Source organism: Ranitomeya imitator, chromosome 2, assembly GCF_032444005.1.
Source record: "Ranitomeya imitator isolate aRanImi1 chromosome 2, aRanImi1.pri, whole genome shotgun sequence".
Taxonomy (NCBI): Eukaryota; Metazoa; Chordata; class Amphibia; order Anura; family Dendrobatidae; genus Ranitomeya; species Ranitomeya imitator.
The window spans coordinates 642546973-642562563 of record NC_091283.1 but is presented as its reverse complement, the minus strand read 5'-3'; positions in this window follow the sequence as shown (position 1 = coordinate 642562563).

The window sequence follows — 15591 nt, the reverse complement described above, 5'->3', positions numbered from 1 at the left end:
GCTAAAGCTAATGGAAACAAATTGAACTAATGAAAGAATTTGTACCTGTTCAAATGTAGATGTTTAGAGACTCTACCTAAAGAACCATTGCTGTATTGCTCTTAATGCCCAAATGGTTAGGTAATACTGCAAATGATCAAAGTAGCTGTTGCTCAACATCCGGGTGCATGGGTATAAACATTACTAGTGTATGGTTAAACCTTATATGACCCGCCAGCATCCATGTGGATAGATATTGTGAAGGAATAAGAAGATCTTACTTGTGATAAGCTGGAGTGCAGGTGCCGTGTCCGAACTGCGGAGTGGGCAAGGAGATCAGGTACGGAATGCAGGTCCTGAGTCCAAGATACAAAAGGCAGCAGGTGATTAGAGAGCGTGGGTATACTCGTAGATCCACTACTCCATGAGCTGCGCTGCCACAGATTTCTTCCATGGGTCCTGCTGCGGGGATCAATGCGGTGGAGGGAGGATGAGATCCGGGGAGTGTTTCCCCCTAGAGGAAATACACCTCCACACTCACCAAGAGTCCCGGTAGGCGGCGAGTCTCGTCTGAAAGGCGCTGACGAACAACAGCGGTGTTTGGAGGGGCGTGATCTGGGTGACGTCACCGAGAGCTGGTGTTAGTATCTGTTTAGTTTGTGACTATCCGCCATTTTCTTGTGGTGTACTGGCTGCTGGTATTCTTCCATGGTGCTGGGTTTCTCTTGGGTCAGGTGTTTGTATCACTCTTTATTAACCAGCACCTGCCTCCCAGTCCTTGCTGGACAACAGTGTTAATCTGCTTGAGTTCTGGCTAGGTGCTTTGCTTTGTCTTCTGTGTGTGTAATTTGTGCAGTACTGGGAACTCTGGTTGTGCTAGCCTTAGTTTCTGTTTTCAGTTGGTTTCTGCAGCCTTCTACAGTATTAGGAAGTGACCCGTTTTTGTACCCAGCCCTTAGATCTTTTAGGGACCCTCTTCCCCCTATCTATAGGTCTTCGCTTGAGTTTAACCTAGGATCGTCGGTGGGTCTATTCGCAAGGAATGGGTCGCCCACTCCATCGTAGAGTATCAGCCTAGTCTCAGTGCAGGGTCAGTTTTTCCCTTCTACCCTAGTTCTGATTTGCAGTTTCGTAACAGCTGGGAGCTGATGAAGAAGGTCTGAGCACCTTTGAAAAGCGTTGGCGATTGGACCCTTTCAGCTCCCAGCTCTCGATGTCACCCAGACCACGCCCCCTCCAAACACCGCTGTTGTTTGGCAGCGCCTTTCGGCCAAGGCTCGCTGCCTACCGGGACTCTTAGTGACTGTGGAGGTGTATTTCCTCTGGGGGGGGGGAACACTCCCCAGATCTCATCCTCCCTCCACCACATTGATCCCTGCAGCAGGACCCATGGAAGAAACCTATGGCAGCACAGCTCATGCAGTAGTGGATCTACGAGTATACCCGCTCTCTATGATCACCTGCAGCTTTTTGTATCTTAGACTCAGTACCTGCATTCCCATACCTGATCTCCTTCCCCACTTACTGCTCCGCAGTTCGGACACAGCACCTGCACTCCAGCTTATCACAAGTAAGATCTTCTTATTCCTTCACAATATCTATCCACATGGATGTTGGTGGGTCATATAAGGTTTAGCCATATACTAGTAATGTTAATACCCATGCACCCGGATGTTGAGCAACAGCTACTTTGATCATTTGCAGTATTACCTAACCATTTGGGCATTAAGAGCAATACAGCAAAAGCTCTTTGGGTAGAGTCTCTAAGCATCTACATTTCAACAGGTACAAATTCTTTCATTAGGAAAATTTGTTTCCATTAATTAACTTTAGCGCGGTGTCCTTTTTTTCTTGTTTTTTCTTTTAGTTTAAATAATTGCATTAAATAGGGATTTAGAATGTAATTTACTTTTACTTCTGATGACCTCTTTAAAGGGAACCTGTCCGCAGGAGTTTGCTCAGTAAACTACAGGTATTGTCAGGTCAGCGTCATTACTAATTAAAATGATACCTTGGTTGATGAAATCCGTCTTGTGGTTGTTTAATCTTTGTCACTTTTCTGTTAATGAGATTCTCTTGCTTCGGGTTGGGCCTGTATGGGTCTTTTTTTTTGGTGCTCTGGCCCAATCGTCATCCTTATGGGCTTCAATGACAGGTCACTGAACCTTTAGTGACCTGCCTATTTTAAATACTACACTTGCGCAGTTCATTCAGATACCCAAAAGTTACACTATTCTAAAAAAAGCACCCATCCAGGTGATCAAAACCATATTCAAAATGTTTACTAACCCTTCAGGTGCTTCACAGGAAGTCTTGTAATGTGGAAACAAAATGAACATTTACCTTTTTTCATTAAAATTTTTTACTTTAGACCACAATTTTTTATTTTCACAAGGGTAACAGGAAAAAATTGACCACAAAATGTGTTGTACAATTTCTCCTGAGCATGCAGATACCTTATATGTGGGAGAAAACTACTGGTTGGGTGCACGGCAGCGCTCAGAAGGGAAGGAGCGTCATTTGACTTTTTGAATGTAAAATTTCCTGGAATCACTAGCAGCCATGTCCCATTTGGAGAGTCCCTGACGTGCCTAAATAGTGGAAACCCCCACAAGTGACCCCATTTTGGAAAGTAGACCCCTCAAGGAGTGTATTTAGATGTGTGGCGAGCACACAGTTTATAACGTTGAGCCGTGAAAATAGTGAAGTCACATTTTCCCCACAAACATTTTATTTTAGCAAGGGTTACAGGAGAAATTGCACCATACAATTTGTTGTTCAGTTTCTTCTGAGTACACTGATACCCCATATCTTAACTTCTTTGAGGCACAGTACAAAGCTCAGAAGGGAAGAGGCGCCATAGTGGAGTTCAGGTTTTGCTGGTGCAATGTGACATTGGCAGAGCCCCTGAGGTGCCAGAACAGAAACCCCCCCCCCCCCATCTGTGAACCCATTTAACAAACTACACCCCCAAATTTATTTATCTAGGGGTGCAGTGAGAATGTTATACCATTGAGCGGTGAAGAAAGAATAAATTACATTTTTACCACAAATGTTTTAGCACCAGGTTTTTAATTTTTCTAAGGGCTAATAGGATTTTTGTTCCCAACAAACAGGTCCATTTTTTCCTGATTCCCCCAATACTCTACACGTAATCGTGAAATACTTTTCAAGCACAGTGCAAAGGTCAGAAGGGAAGGAGAGCCATACTATAGTGCAGATTTTACTGTTATGGTTTGCAGGTGCCAGGACCCACTGGGAGAGCCCCGCGAGTTGCCAGAATAGCAGAATCCCCCATAACTGACCCCACTTTACAAACTACTCCTCTCAGCAAATTCATCTGGGGGTGCAGTGATCATATTGACACCACTGGTGTGTCACAGAATAGTATATCATTAGGCAGTGAAGAAAAAATAGCCACATTCTTACCACCAAAATTTTGTGTTAGCCCCAGATTTTACATTTTCACACAAGAAGTGAGTAAAAATGGCACCAAAATTTGTCCCACAATTTCTACTGAACGTGGCAATATCCCATATGTGGCTGTACAGTACTTCTTGGCCATACGGAGAGACTCGGGAGGAACGGAGCGCAGATTTTCCTGGATCAGATTGCGGACTCCGTATACAGAGCCTCCAATTGCTAGAACTGCAGAATACCCCCCCCCCCCCCCCCCCCGCAAGTGACCCCATTTTGGAAATTATACCCCTTTGGGAATTTATCTATAGGTATAGCGACGATTTTGACTCCATTGGGGTTTTACAGAAACAAGCAGCAATGAATGTTGTAGTGACCAGTACGTTTCAGTCACCAATATGTTATGCACAGCTCATGCTTCTGGAGACATGTACCCGTAAGTTAGGCGGGCTCTCAGAAATGCCAAACATGTTGACACTAAATGTGGTTTAGGGGTCAGAAGGGAGGGGGCATTTGGATTTGGGAGCGCAGATTTACTGAATTTCTTTATAGAGGCAAGGAGTCATTTTGCTTTTCCAGAGCCTTTGTGCTACCAGTAACGTGGAAGCCCCCTATATTTCCGTTAGATGACAGACCTGAGTGGGGATTTGATTTTTTTGTGGATTGAGTTGAAGCTTTTGTTGAGAACACTTTGCATAACGTTTGGGATCACATTTATCCAGCGCTCTACGCTGACCACTTGCTTTGAGGTTTCCATCTAAATCTCTGAGTCTGAGTAACGTGACAGATGAAACCCCTGATGGATCCATTCACTATAATGAGGCAGCAGAGTTACTCTGGACTCCGTTCAGCGGTGTCCTTTTCAGAAGTGCACAAACTGTGGCTGACAGCACTTTTATGCTATCCCAAGGCCTCTTTCACACATCCGTCTTTTTCCTCCCGTCAAAATCCTTCGAGTTTCGGAAAAAAAAAACAGGATCCTGCAAATTTTTCTGCAGGATCCAGTTTTTTCCCATAGACTTGTATTAGTGACGGATGGCCATCCGTTTCATCCGTCGTGCACTGGATCCGTTGGAAAATAGCGGTCTGTCGGGCGGAGAAAAAGTTCAGAGGAACGTTTTTTCTGCACGTCGGAAAATCGCTCAGCAACTGGTCCTGTGCTGTCCATCGTTGGCTATAATGGAACCCTCTGGACGCAGGATCCATCGCTGACCATCAAACACAGGAATCCAGCGACGTATCACGTTTTTTCATTCTGAGCATGCCTGGAACAATTTTTAAAGTCCGGAAAAGAAAAGGTCTCTGTGTGTCTCTCAGAATAAAATTTAAAAAAAACAGCAAGTGAAGAATTGTTTTTATTTTTTACGCCATTCCTCGTGCGGTATAAGTGATCATGCAACTTTATTCTTTGGGTCAGTGCGAATACAGCGATACCATTTTGACCCATTCTCCTACAGATTTAGTATTTGACTTAAAACATTACAATGTTTGGGTCCTGTATATCGGCATAGCCAAGTATGCCTTTTAATTGATTTTATTATTTTCTTGTTTGGTTTGTGTTGTCAAATATTTTTTCTTTGGTGATCACTATCTTTTTCATATTGCCTTTTTCTTCTCATATTTTCCGTGCATTTTGAATTATGCGACATGTCGATCCCTTGGCTATATTAACCCCATTCTGACCTCGGACGGGATAGTACATTCGAGGTCAGAAGCCCAGCTTTGATGCAGGCTCCGCGGTGAGCCCACATCAAAGCCGGGACATGTCAGCTGTTTTGAACAGCTGACATGTGCCCGTAATAGACGCGAGCAGAATTGTGATCTGCCCGCGCCTATTAACTAGTTAAATGCCGCTGTCAAACGCAGACAGCGGCACTTAACCACCGCTTCCGGCCGGGCGGCCGGAAATAACGTCATCGCCGACCCCCGTCACATGATCGGGGGTCAGCGATGCTTCAGAATTGTAACCATAGAGGTCCTTGAGACCTCTATGGTTACTAATCGCCGGCAGCTGTGAGCGCCACCCTGTGGTCAGCGCTCACAGCACACCTGATTTTCAGCTACATAGCAGCGAACAGCAGATCGCTGCTATGTAGCAGAGCCGATCGTGCTGTGCCTGCTTCTAGCCTCTAGGCTATTGAAGCATGGCAAAAGTAAAAAAAAAAAAAAAGTTAAAAAAAATGTGAAAAAAAATAAAAAAATATTAAAAGTTTAAATCACCCCCCTTTCGCCCCAATCAAAATAAATCAATAAAAAAAATATCAAATCTACGCATATTTGGTTAACATGGTACCAAAACCTTTTTTTTTTCTTTTAATAATGTGCACTATAACATATACGCCTATATTATGTGCACAAGAGTTTCCCACAACAGATGCACATCATCAGCTTGAACTCAAACTACTAAAGTTTACACAACACGTAGGCATAAGGACAACAGACCAACACAAGAAGTATGTTATAGCTCAACATTTTTATTAAAAATGACATATAAATACATAAAAGCAAGGCGCTTAATAAATCAACCAGCAGGTCTAATATACACCATGCTATAATTACACTAATGACATTCAGTTCCTTGTAATGCAAGGGGATAGAACCTTTCCCCACAAGTTAAACTGGCTGTTCGACTATTGAAAATAACAATATAGTGTGGCACTAATATATGGATAAGTGGCTGGTTAAATGTAGCGTCCTCACCTTCCCAATGTGCGTTACACTCCTATTTCTCAGAAGGCGTGTTGGAAAGCCACATATTTATGGTGTAGTTAAACCAATCCACGGACATGATATGGGGATGTGTGTGGATCACGTGGAAGGCGGTGTGTACCATTAGTCACACGACTGTGCATAGTGACGAGAAATCCCTGGGCGGGTGCCTCCATTCCACTAAGGGCCGGCATGCAAGCACACCACCGATGCCGGGGCAATGGTGCATGTGTTGAATTCTGGGTCCCGCCGAGGGGCCGGATGATATCCAAGATGCAGGCAGGTACGCAACGAAGGACCTGTGACCAAGCGTATATGAATAGTATACTACGGTGACCAATAGTAATCAAGATGAAATACCAAAGTGTTATATAAAGATTGAATAGTATATGAACATAGAATGAGCACGTATACTTATAATAATATATATATACACAACATTTGTTTGGAATATAAAACTTGCTCCAAGTATAGAGGAGGAAAAAAAAAAAAGAATTTTATGTGAAAAATGGGGGTCTGTCTTATAGCCCGAATTAAGCTTATTGGTGGATGGGGGGTGGTTGAATGAGGTCACAGGAGAAGGGTCACCACTGCATGAAGTTGGCAGCGGGAGAAGTGGGGCGATGCTGCGATCCCTGGGCTGGTAGGAGGGGGGTCCCCCAGCGGTGGGCTTCAGGAAAATGTCAGCGGTTTGAGGCAGGATCTGAGTCCCCGCTGCGCACATTGATATCCCGGCGGTGGGCTTCAGAAGCACATGCACAGATTGAGATCTCAGCTGGTCATTGAGCAGAGATCTAGATATGGGCATGTGCCACAGCGTTTTCCTATAGCTTGCTGCCAGGAGATCAATGGCTCCTGCCTCGCACCACTGGAACACCCCTCTCTTACCAGGGCCAGCAGCATCACCCCAAAGCTGCCGGAGACTCTGCCTCTTGTGACCCTGCTCCACCGCCGCCAACTCCTCTCCCCAGTAAACTACGTTTTGACTGTAAGACACCCCCCCCCACCCCATTTTCCTACCAAATTAAAAAAAAAAAAAAAACTCAAGTAAATTTTTATTAAGAATATTAGCACAATTTACATATTATATTCTTGTTTTCAATACAAACTTTCCCCCTAACCAAACTCCATCATTCCCAACTTTCCCCGCCCCATAAGACGGCCCACCTCTTCCAATAATACTGAATGAAGATCATCCCATGTAGGACCGCAGACCTCTTATGCGGTCCTTACCAAATCAGGCCCTAGACTCTCCCATCCCACATATCTACCTCATCCCATTTCTAGCCACGAAGACCACAGTTTATCAAACATTTCTATTTTCCCTCTTTTCTTATAGATCCCTTTTTCCAATGTCAGACCCTGCTTCACATATTGGAGAAATTCTCTTCTTGTAGGCGGTTCAACCTTAATTCAATTTCGTGCTATTACCTTTCGGCCATATACAACAATCTGGCAATTGCTATCTTCAGGGTGTTATCCACTCCAATCTCATCCACATATCCCAGCAAACACACCAACTGGATCCCTTGGCACCTTGCATCTGTACGCTCCTTCCATACGACTCAAAACCACCAACCAAAAAGCAGCCAGTCTCGGACACGTCCACATCATATGAAATATGCCAGCATTTGCAGACTTACACCTCGGACACTCAGAGTCAGCACGCAGACCTGCTTTATACAATACTTCCGGAGATTTGTAAACCCTGTGCACTATATAGAGCTGTGACAGCCTATACGATTCGCTCAGTGACAGTCGTGGAACCCACTCCAGCACCGATTCCCAAGTTTCATTCTCCAATGGGTCCAGATCCCTCTCCCACTTAGCTCTCGCATTTATCCGAAATCCCAAAAGGTATGTATGCAGTAAATATAAAGAGTGGAGATAACCCCCGTAGTAGTCCCTTCACCACACACATATTCCAACACTATATCCCTTTGGATTCTAATGCATCCATCTCTATTCTGAGCTCCAAATGCGTGTCTCATCCGCAAATACTGGTATTCCCCCAAAGACCCAAGATCAAAATCCCCCTGCAGTTGGGAAAAGGATTTCAGCTCCCGCTGCTCAAGTATTTAATACATATATTGAATTCCCTTGGCCTGCCACTCTGGCAATACCCCTAGTGCCACAAACTCAGGTAGGTTATTATTATGCAATAGCGGGGAGAACCTGGTTAGACCCGTGATGCCACGATTTTGTTTCAATCTACCCCACAGCTCACCTATCAAAAATATAGTTGTATACAATTTCTCCAATGCCCCCAGGCATCCATCCTCTAGACACTGTACTACTGGCCTTCTTTTCGTCACCTTTTCCAACAATTGCTGTACCGCACTGGACGACCCCTCATGCGCCCAGCCCTTTAAATTCTGACACTGGGCTACAAGAAAATATACTTCAGGATTGGGCAAAGCCAAACCCCCCATCTTCCTTGGGTCGCTGAAGCGTCTCCAGTCTGATACGTGGATAATGTCTCCCCCATACCATTTTCCTGAACATGGAATTAATCTGTCTACATTTTTCACGTGGTATCCACACTGGCGCGTTATGGAGAACATATAGTATTTTTGGCATCAAAGTCAATTTAATAAGATTAACCCTGCCCACCACCGACAAATGCAACTTAATCCAAGCGTCTACTTTTGCCTTAAGATCGCCTAAAACCGGAGTCAGATTTCTATGTACGTAGTCTGTAACAGGCATAGAGACCCATATCCCCAAGTATTTAAATTGACTTACCACCTTAAGTCGCCCATCCTCAGGAAGCTCACTCTCATCCTCCCCCACGTCATCTACTCTAAACAGAATCGACTTACTCCAGTTTATCGTCAGTCCCAACAAAGAGCCAAAGCTTTCAATAAGCCCAATGGCACCCACCAAGGAAGTAGCTGGGTCAGCCAGAAACAGTAGAATATTGTCCGTGTATAGCGCTACCTTCTCTTCAATTACCCCAAATTTAAACCCAGACACCTCATCAGATTGTCGAATCTTGGCAGCCAACGGTTCCACAGCCAGGGCGAACAAAAGAGGAGCGAGCGGACACCCCTGCCTCGTCCCCCTAGCTTGATGTATAGTCTGAGATAGCTCCCCATTCACTCTAAAGGTACCGTCACACTCAGCAACTTTGCAAAGAGAATGACAATCCGTGACGTTGCAGCGTCCTGGATAGCGATCTCGTTGTGTTTGACACGCAGCAGCAATCTGGATCCCACTGTGCCATCGTTGGTCGGAGCTAGTCCAGAACTTTATTTCGTCGTCAGGTCGGCGTGTATCGTCATGTTTGACGCCAGCAACGAGCATAGGGCCCCTAGATGTGTGTCGGATCGGTACACTCCGGCTGTTTGACATGGAGCCAACAACCAGCGAGAACAAGAAATGAGTCGCCGTTACGTCACTGGATCGCTCCTGCATCGTTCTGGAGTTGCTGTGTTTGATGTCTCTACAGCGACCTAAACAGCGACGCTCCAGCGATCTAGTTTAGGTCTATATCGCTGCAGCGTCGCTGAGTGTGATGGTGCCTTAACTCTAGCCACCGGCTGCGAATACAACAGCCGAATCCAGGATTCCTACCAAATTTATAGTTTAAAAAATACTGTACATGTAGTAATGTGCACAGGTTACAATGTGAACTATAAACCACATTCCAAATTATTATGCAAATTATATTTTTCTCTGACTTTCCTAAATGGTCTATGCAAATGAGTCAGCATAATGTTCAATTCATCAACTTCAAAACTAAAAAAAACCTCAAAATACATGGTTCCAAATTATTATGCACCACAGAGTTTCCAAACATTTTATAGGTTGTAGAGAACTGAAAATAATTATTTGTTGAATTTGCAGCATTAAGAGGTCACATTTACTGAAATCAAAAGCTTTCACAATCAAATACATCTTAGCAGTCCAGGTTACATGTTAACATAGGACCCCTTCTTTGATATCAACTCCACAATTCTTGCATCCATTGAACTTGTGAGTTTTTGGAGAGTTTCTGCTTGTATTTCTTTGCATGAAGTCAGAATAGCTTCCCAGAGCTGCTGTTTTGATGTGAACTGCCTCCCACCCTCATAGATATTTTGCTTGATGATTCTCCAAAGGTTCTCTATAGGGTTGAGGTCAGGGGAAGATGGTGGCCACACCATGAGTTTATCTCCTTTTATGCCCATAGCAGCCAATGACTCAGAGGTATTATTTGCAGCCTGAAATGGTGCATTGTCATGCATGAAGATGATTTTACTACGAATGGCACTGTTCTTCTTTTTGTACCATGGAAGAAAATGGTCAGTCAAAAACTCTATATATTTTGTTGAGGTAATTTCCATTCCTTCAGGGACCCTGAACGGGCCTACCAACTCTCTCCCCATGATTCCTGCCCAAAACATGACTCCACCATCTTCTTGCTGATGGTGGCCATCCAGCAACCATCCACTACTCCATCCATCTGGACCATCCAGGGTTGCACGGCACACGTCAGTAAACAAGACTGTTTGAAAATTAGTCTTCATGTATGTCTGGGCCCACTGCAACCGTCTCTGCGTGTGAACGGTGTTTAGTGGTGGCTGCATAGTAGGTTTATGCACAACTGCAAGCTTCTGGAGGATCCTACACCTTGAGGTGCGCGGGACTCCAGGGGCACCAGCAGCTTCGAATACCTGTTTGCTGCTTTGTAATGGTAGTTTAGCAGCTGCTCTCTGAATCTGATGAATTTGTCCGGAAGAAAACTTCCTCATTATTCCTTTATCTGCACGAACACGTCTGTGTTCTGCATCAGCCACAAATGTCTTCACAGTACGATGATCACGCTTAAGTTTTCGTGAAATATCTAATGTTTTCATGCCTTGTCCAAGGCATTGCAATATTTGACACTTTTCAGCAACAGATAGATCCTTATTCTTTCCCATATTGCTTGAAACCTGTGGATTGATTAATAATGTGGAACGTTCTTCTTAAATAGCTTTGCGCAGCAGTTTAAGTGTATTCACATCAGGGCACCTCGCTGCATTGTATGTTATTATTGTGATGCTTATTTTTTGTTGTTAAACCTATAAAAAACAGAAAAGAAAAAAATTGCCAAATAAACTGATGAATAAGAAACCAAATTCAGCATCGTCATATAATAACACAATATATACATGTAAGGGAGCAGTATAATGTGTGTATGGAGACATATATAATGTTTCCTACAATGTATACACACATCTACTATATAATTGTCTAAGGGTCACTTCCGTCTTTCTGTCTGTCTGTCACGGAAATCCCAAGTTGCTGATTGGTTGTGGCCGTTTTGCCGGGACCAATCAGCAACGGGCACAGTCCAGCGGCGAAGTGGCCGCTCCCTACTCCCCTGCCGTCAGTACCCGCTCCATACTCCCCTCCAGTCAGCGCTCTCACAGGGTTAATGGCTGCGTTACACTGCGTTATGCCACGTTGTATCGCACTCCGTTAACGCTGCTATTAACCCTGTGTGTAATGTTAAAAATAATTTAAAAAAAATCATTATATACTCACCCTCCATCGCCCCCCCCCCGGATCCAGCCCAGGCCGTTCCCGCTCCTCACGACGCTCCGGTGACCGGTCCATGCATTGCGGTCTCGCGAGAGGACATCATCTCACGGAGCGTCGCGAGGAGCATCGGTAAACGCCTGGGCTGGATCCGGGAGGGCGACAGAGGGCGAGTATATAACTATTTATTTGAATTTTTTTTTTTTTTTAACAAGGATATATATGGTGCCCACATTGCTATATACTACGTGAGCTGTGTTAGATACTGCATGGGCTGTGTTACATACTACATCTCTGTGCTATATACTACATGGGCTGTGTTATACGCTACTTGGCTGTGCTATATTTCTCTGCTGTATCTGTGCATCGTGGTATGTGTTAAAGAGGGGGGCCCACTGAGACTCTTTCGCCCAGGGACCTCAAAAACCTGTAGCCAGCCCTGGCTTCACTGATTGTTCGCGGCCGGGAGTAACCAATCAGCGACAGCCGCAGTACCCCTGCAAATTTGCGCGGAATTTGAACCACGCTTCACTAATTGGTCGTGGCCGCCAGCCGAATCCTTTGTATACATTGCATTATTCTGAAATTTTCATAAATAAAACTACATACATATTCTAGAATACCCGATGCGTTAGAATTGGGCCACCATCTAGTAACAGTATATACATGTAATGGAGAAGTATAATGTGTGTATGAGACATATATAATGTTTCCTACACTGTATACACACATATAACACAGTATATACATGTAAGGGAGCAGTATAAGGTGTGTATGGAAAATATATATACATATACACTAGATGGTGGCCCAATTCTAACGCATCGGGTATTCTAGAATATGTATGTTGCCCAGCCACGTAGTATAGAGACTTAAAAAAATAAATAAACATGTACTCACCTTCCGAAGGCCTGCTATACTCACCATCCGCCGCCTATCCCGCTCCTCGCCACGCTCCCAGGACCGCTCCATTGCAAGCGGCAGCTTCCGGTCCCAGGGCTGGTGTGAGCAGGACCTATGATGACGTCGCGGTCACATGACCGTGACGTCACGGCAGGTCCGTGTCGCACACCAGCCCTGGGACCGGAAGCTGCTGCTTGCAATGGAGCGGTCCTGGGAGCGTGGCGAGGAGCGGGAAAGGCGGCGGAGGGTGAGTATAGCAGGTTTTTTTTTTAAATTATTTTTAACATGACATTTTTACTATTGATGCTGCATAGGCAGCATCAATAGTAAATAGTTGGGGACACACAGCGTTAATAGCAGCGGTAATGGAGTGCGCTACACCGCAGGCCGTTACCGCTGCCATTAACCCTGTGTGAGCGGTGAGTGGAGGGGATTATGGAGCGGGCGCCGGGCAGTGAGTGCAGGGGAGGGACTAATCGAACTGTGCCCGTCGCTGATTGGTCGCGGCAGCCATGACAGGCAGCTGCCGAGACCAATCAGCAAATGAATAACTGTGACAGAAGGACAGACAGACGGAAGTGACCTTTAGACATATATACAGTTAGGGCCAGAAATATTTGGACAGTGACACAAGTTTTGTTATTTTAGCTGTTTACAAAAACATGTTCAGAAATACAATTATATATATAATATGGGCTGAAAGTGCACACTCCCAGCTGCAATATGATAGTTTCCACATCCAAATCGGAGAAAGGGTTTAGGAATCATAGCTCTGTAATGCATAGCGTCCTCTTTTTCAAGGGACCAAAAGTAATTGGACAATGGACTCTAAGGGCTGCAATTAACTCTGAAGGCGTCTCCCTCGTTAACCTGTAATCAATGAAGTAGTTAAAAGGTCAGGGGTGGATTCCAGGTGTGTGGTTTTGCATTTGGAAGATGTTGCTGTGAGCAGACAACATGCGGTCAAAGGAACTCTCAATTGAGGTGAAGCAGAACATCCTGAGGCGGAAAAAAAAAGAAAAAATCCATCAGAGAGATAGCAGACATGCTTGGAGTAGCAAAATCAACAGTTGGGTACATTCTGAGAAAAAAGGAATTGACTGGTGAGCTTGGGAACTCAAAAAGGCCTGGGCGTCCACGGATGACAACAGTGGTGGATGATCGCCGCATACTTAATTTGGTGAAGAAGAACCCGTTCACAACATCAACTGAAGTCCAGAACACTCTCAGTGAAGTAGGTGTATCTGTCTCTAAGTCAACAGTAAAGAGAAGACTCCATGACAGTAAATACAAAGGGTTCACATCTAGATGCAAACCATTCATCAATACCAAAAAAAGACAGGCCAGAGTTAAATTTGCAGAAAAACACCTCAAGAAGCCAGCTCAGTTCTGGAAAAGTATTCTATGGACAGATGAGACAAAGATCAACCTGTACCAGAATGATGGGAAGAAAAAAAGTTTGGAGAAGAAAGGGAACGGCACATGATCCAAGGCACACCACATCCTCTGTAAAACATGGTGGAGGCAACGTGATGGCATGGGCATGCATGGCTTTCAATGGCACTGGGTCACTTGTGTTTATTGATGACATAAGAGCAGACAAGAGTAGCCGGATGAATTCTGAAGTGTATCGGGATATACTGTCAGCCCAGATTCAGCCAAATGCTGCAAAGTTGATTGGACGGCGCTTCATAGTACAGATGGACAATGACCCCAAGCATACATCCAAAGCTACCCAGGAGTTCATGAGTGCCAAAAAGTGGAACATTCTGCAATGGCCAAGTCAATCTCCAGATCTAAACCCAATTGAGCATGCATTTCACTTGCTCAAATCCAGACTTAAGACGGAAAGACCCACAAACAAGCAAGACCTGAAGGCTGCGGCTGTAAAGGCCTGGCAAAGCATTAAGAAGGAGGAAACCCAGCGTTTGGTGATGTCCATGGGTTCCAGACTTAAGGCAGTGATTGCCTCCAAAGGATTTGCAACAAAATATTGAAAATAAAAATATTTTGTTTGGGTTATGTTTATTTGTCCAATTACTTTTGACCTCCTAAAATGTGGAGTGTTTGTAAAGAAATGTGTACAATTCCTACATTTTCTATCAGATATTTTTGTTCAACCCTTCAAATTAAACGTTACAATCTGCACTTGAATTCTGTTGTAGAGGTTTCATTTCAAATCCAATGTGGTGGCATGCAGAGCCCAACTCGCGAAAATTGTGTCACTGTCCAAATATTTCTGGCCCTAACTGTATATATATATATACACACACACACTAGCTGAAGAGCCCGGCGTTGCCTGGGCATAGTAAATATCTGTGGTTAGTTATAGCACCTCACTTCTCTTATTTTCCCATCACGCCTCTCATTTTCCCAATCACATCTTTCATTTTCTCTCTCACACCTCTCATTTTCTCCCTCACACCTCTCATTCCCCCCTAACACTTGTCATTTCAACCTCACATCTGTCATTTTCTGATCACTCCACTATGTTTCCTCACTCCTCATTTTGCACTCACACCTTTTCATTTTCACCTCACACCTCTCATTTTCACCTCATCACCTCAGTATATACATGTTTGTCATCTCCCTTATATATAGTATACATCTGTATGTCATCTCCTGTATATAGTATATACCTGTATGTCATCTCCGCTGTATATAGTATATACCTGCTGTGTCATCTCCCCTATATATAGTATATACCTGTATGTCATCTCCTCCTGTATATAGTATATACCTGTAGGTCATCTGCTCCTGTATATAGTATATACCTGTGTGTCATCTCTCCTGTATATAGTATATATCTGTGTGTTATCTCCCCTGTATATAGTATATACCTGTGTGTCATCTCCCCTGTATATAGTATATATATGTGTGTCATCTCCTTCTGTATATAGTATACACCTGCATGTCATCTTCTATATATAGCATATACCTGTATGTCATCTCCTCCTGTATATAGTATATACCTGTAGGTCATCTGCTCCTGTATATAGTATATACCTGTGTGTCATCTCCCCTGTATATAGTATATACCTGTGTGTCATCTCCTCCTGTATTAGACCTCGTTCA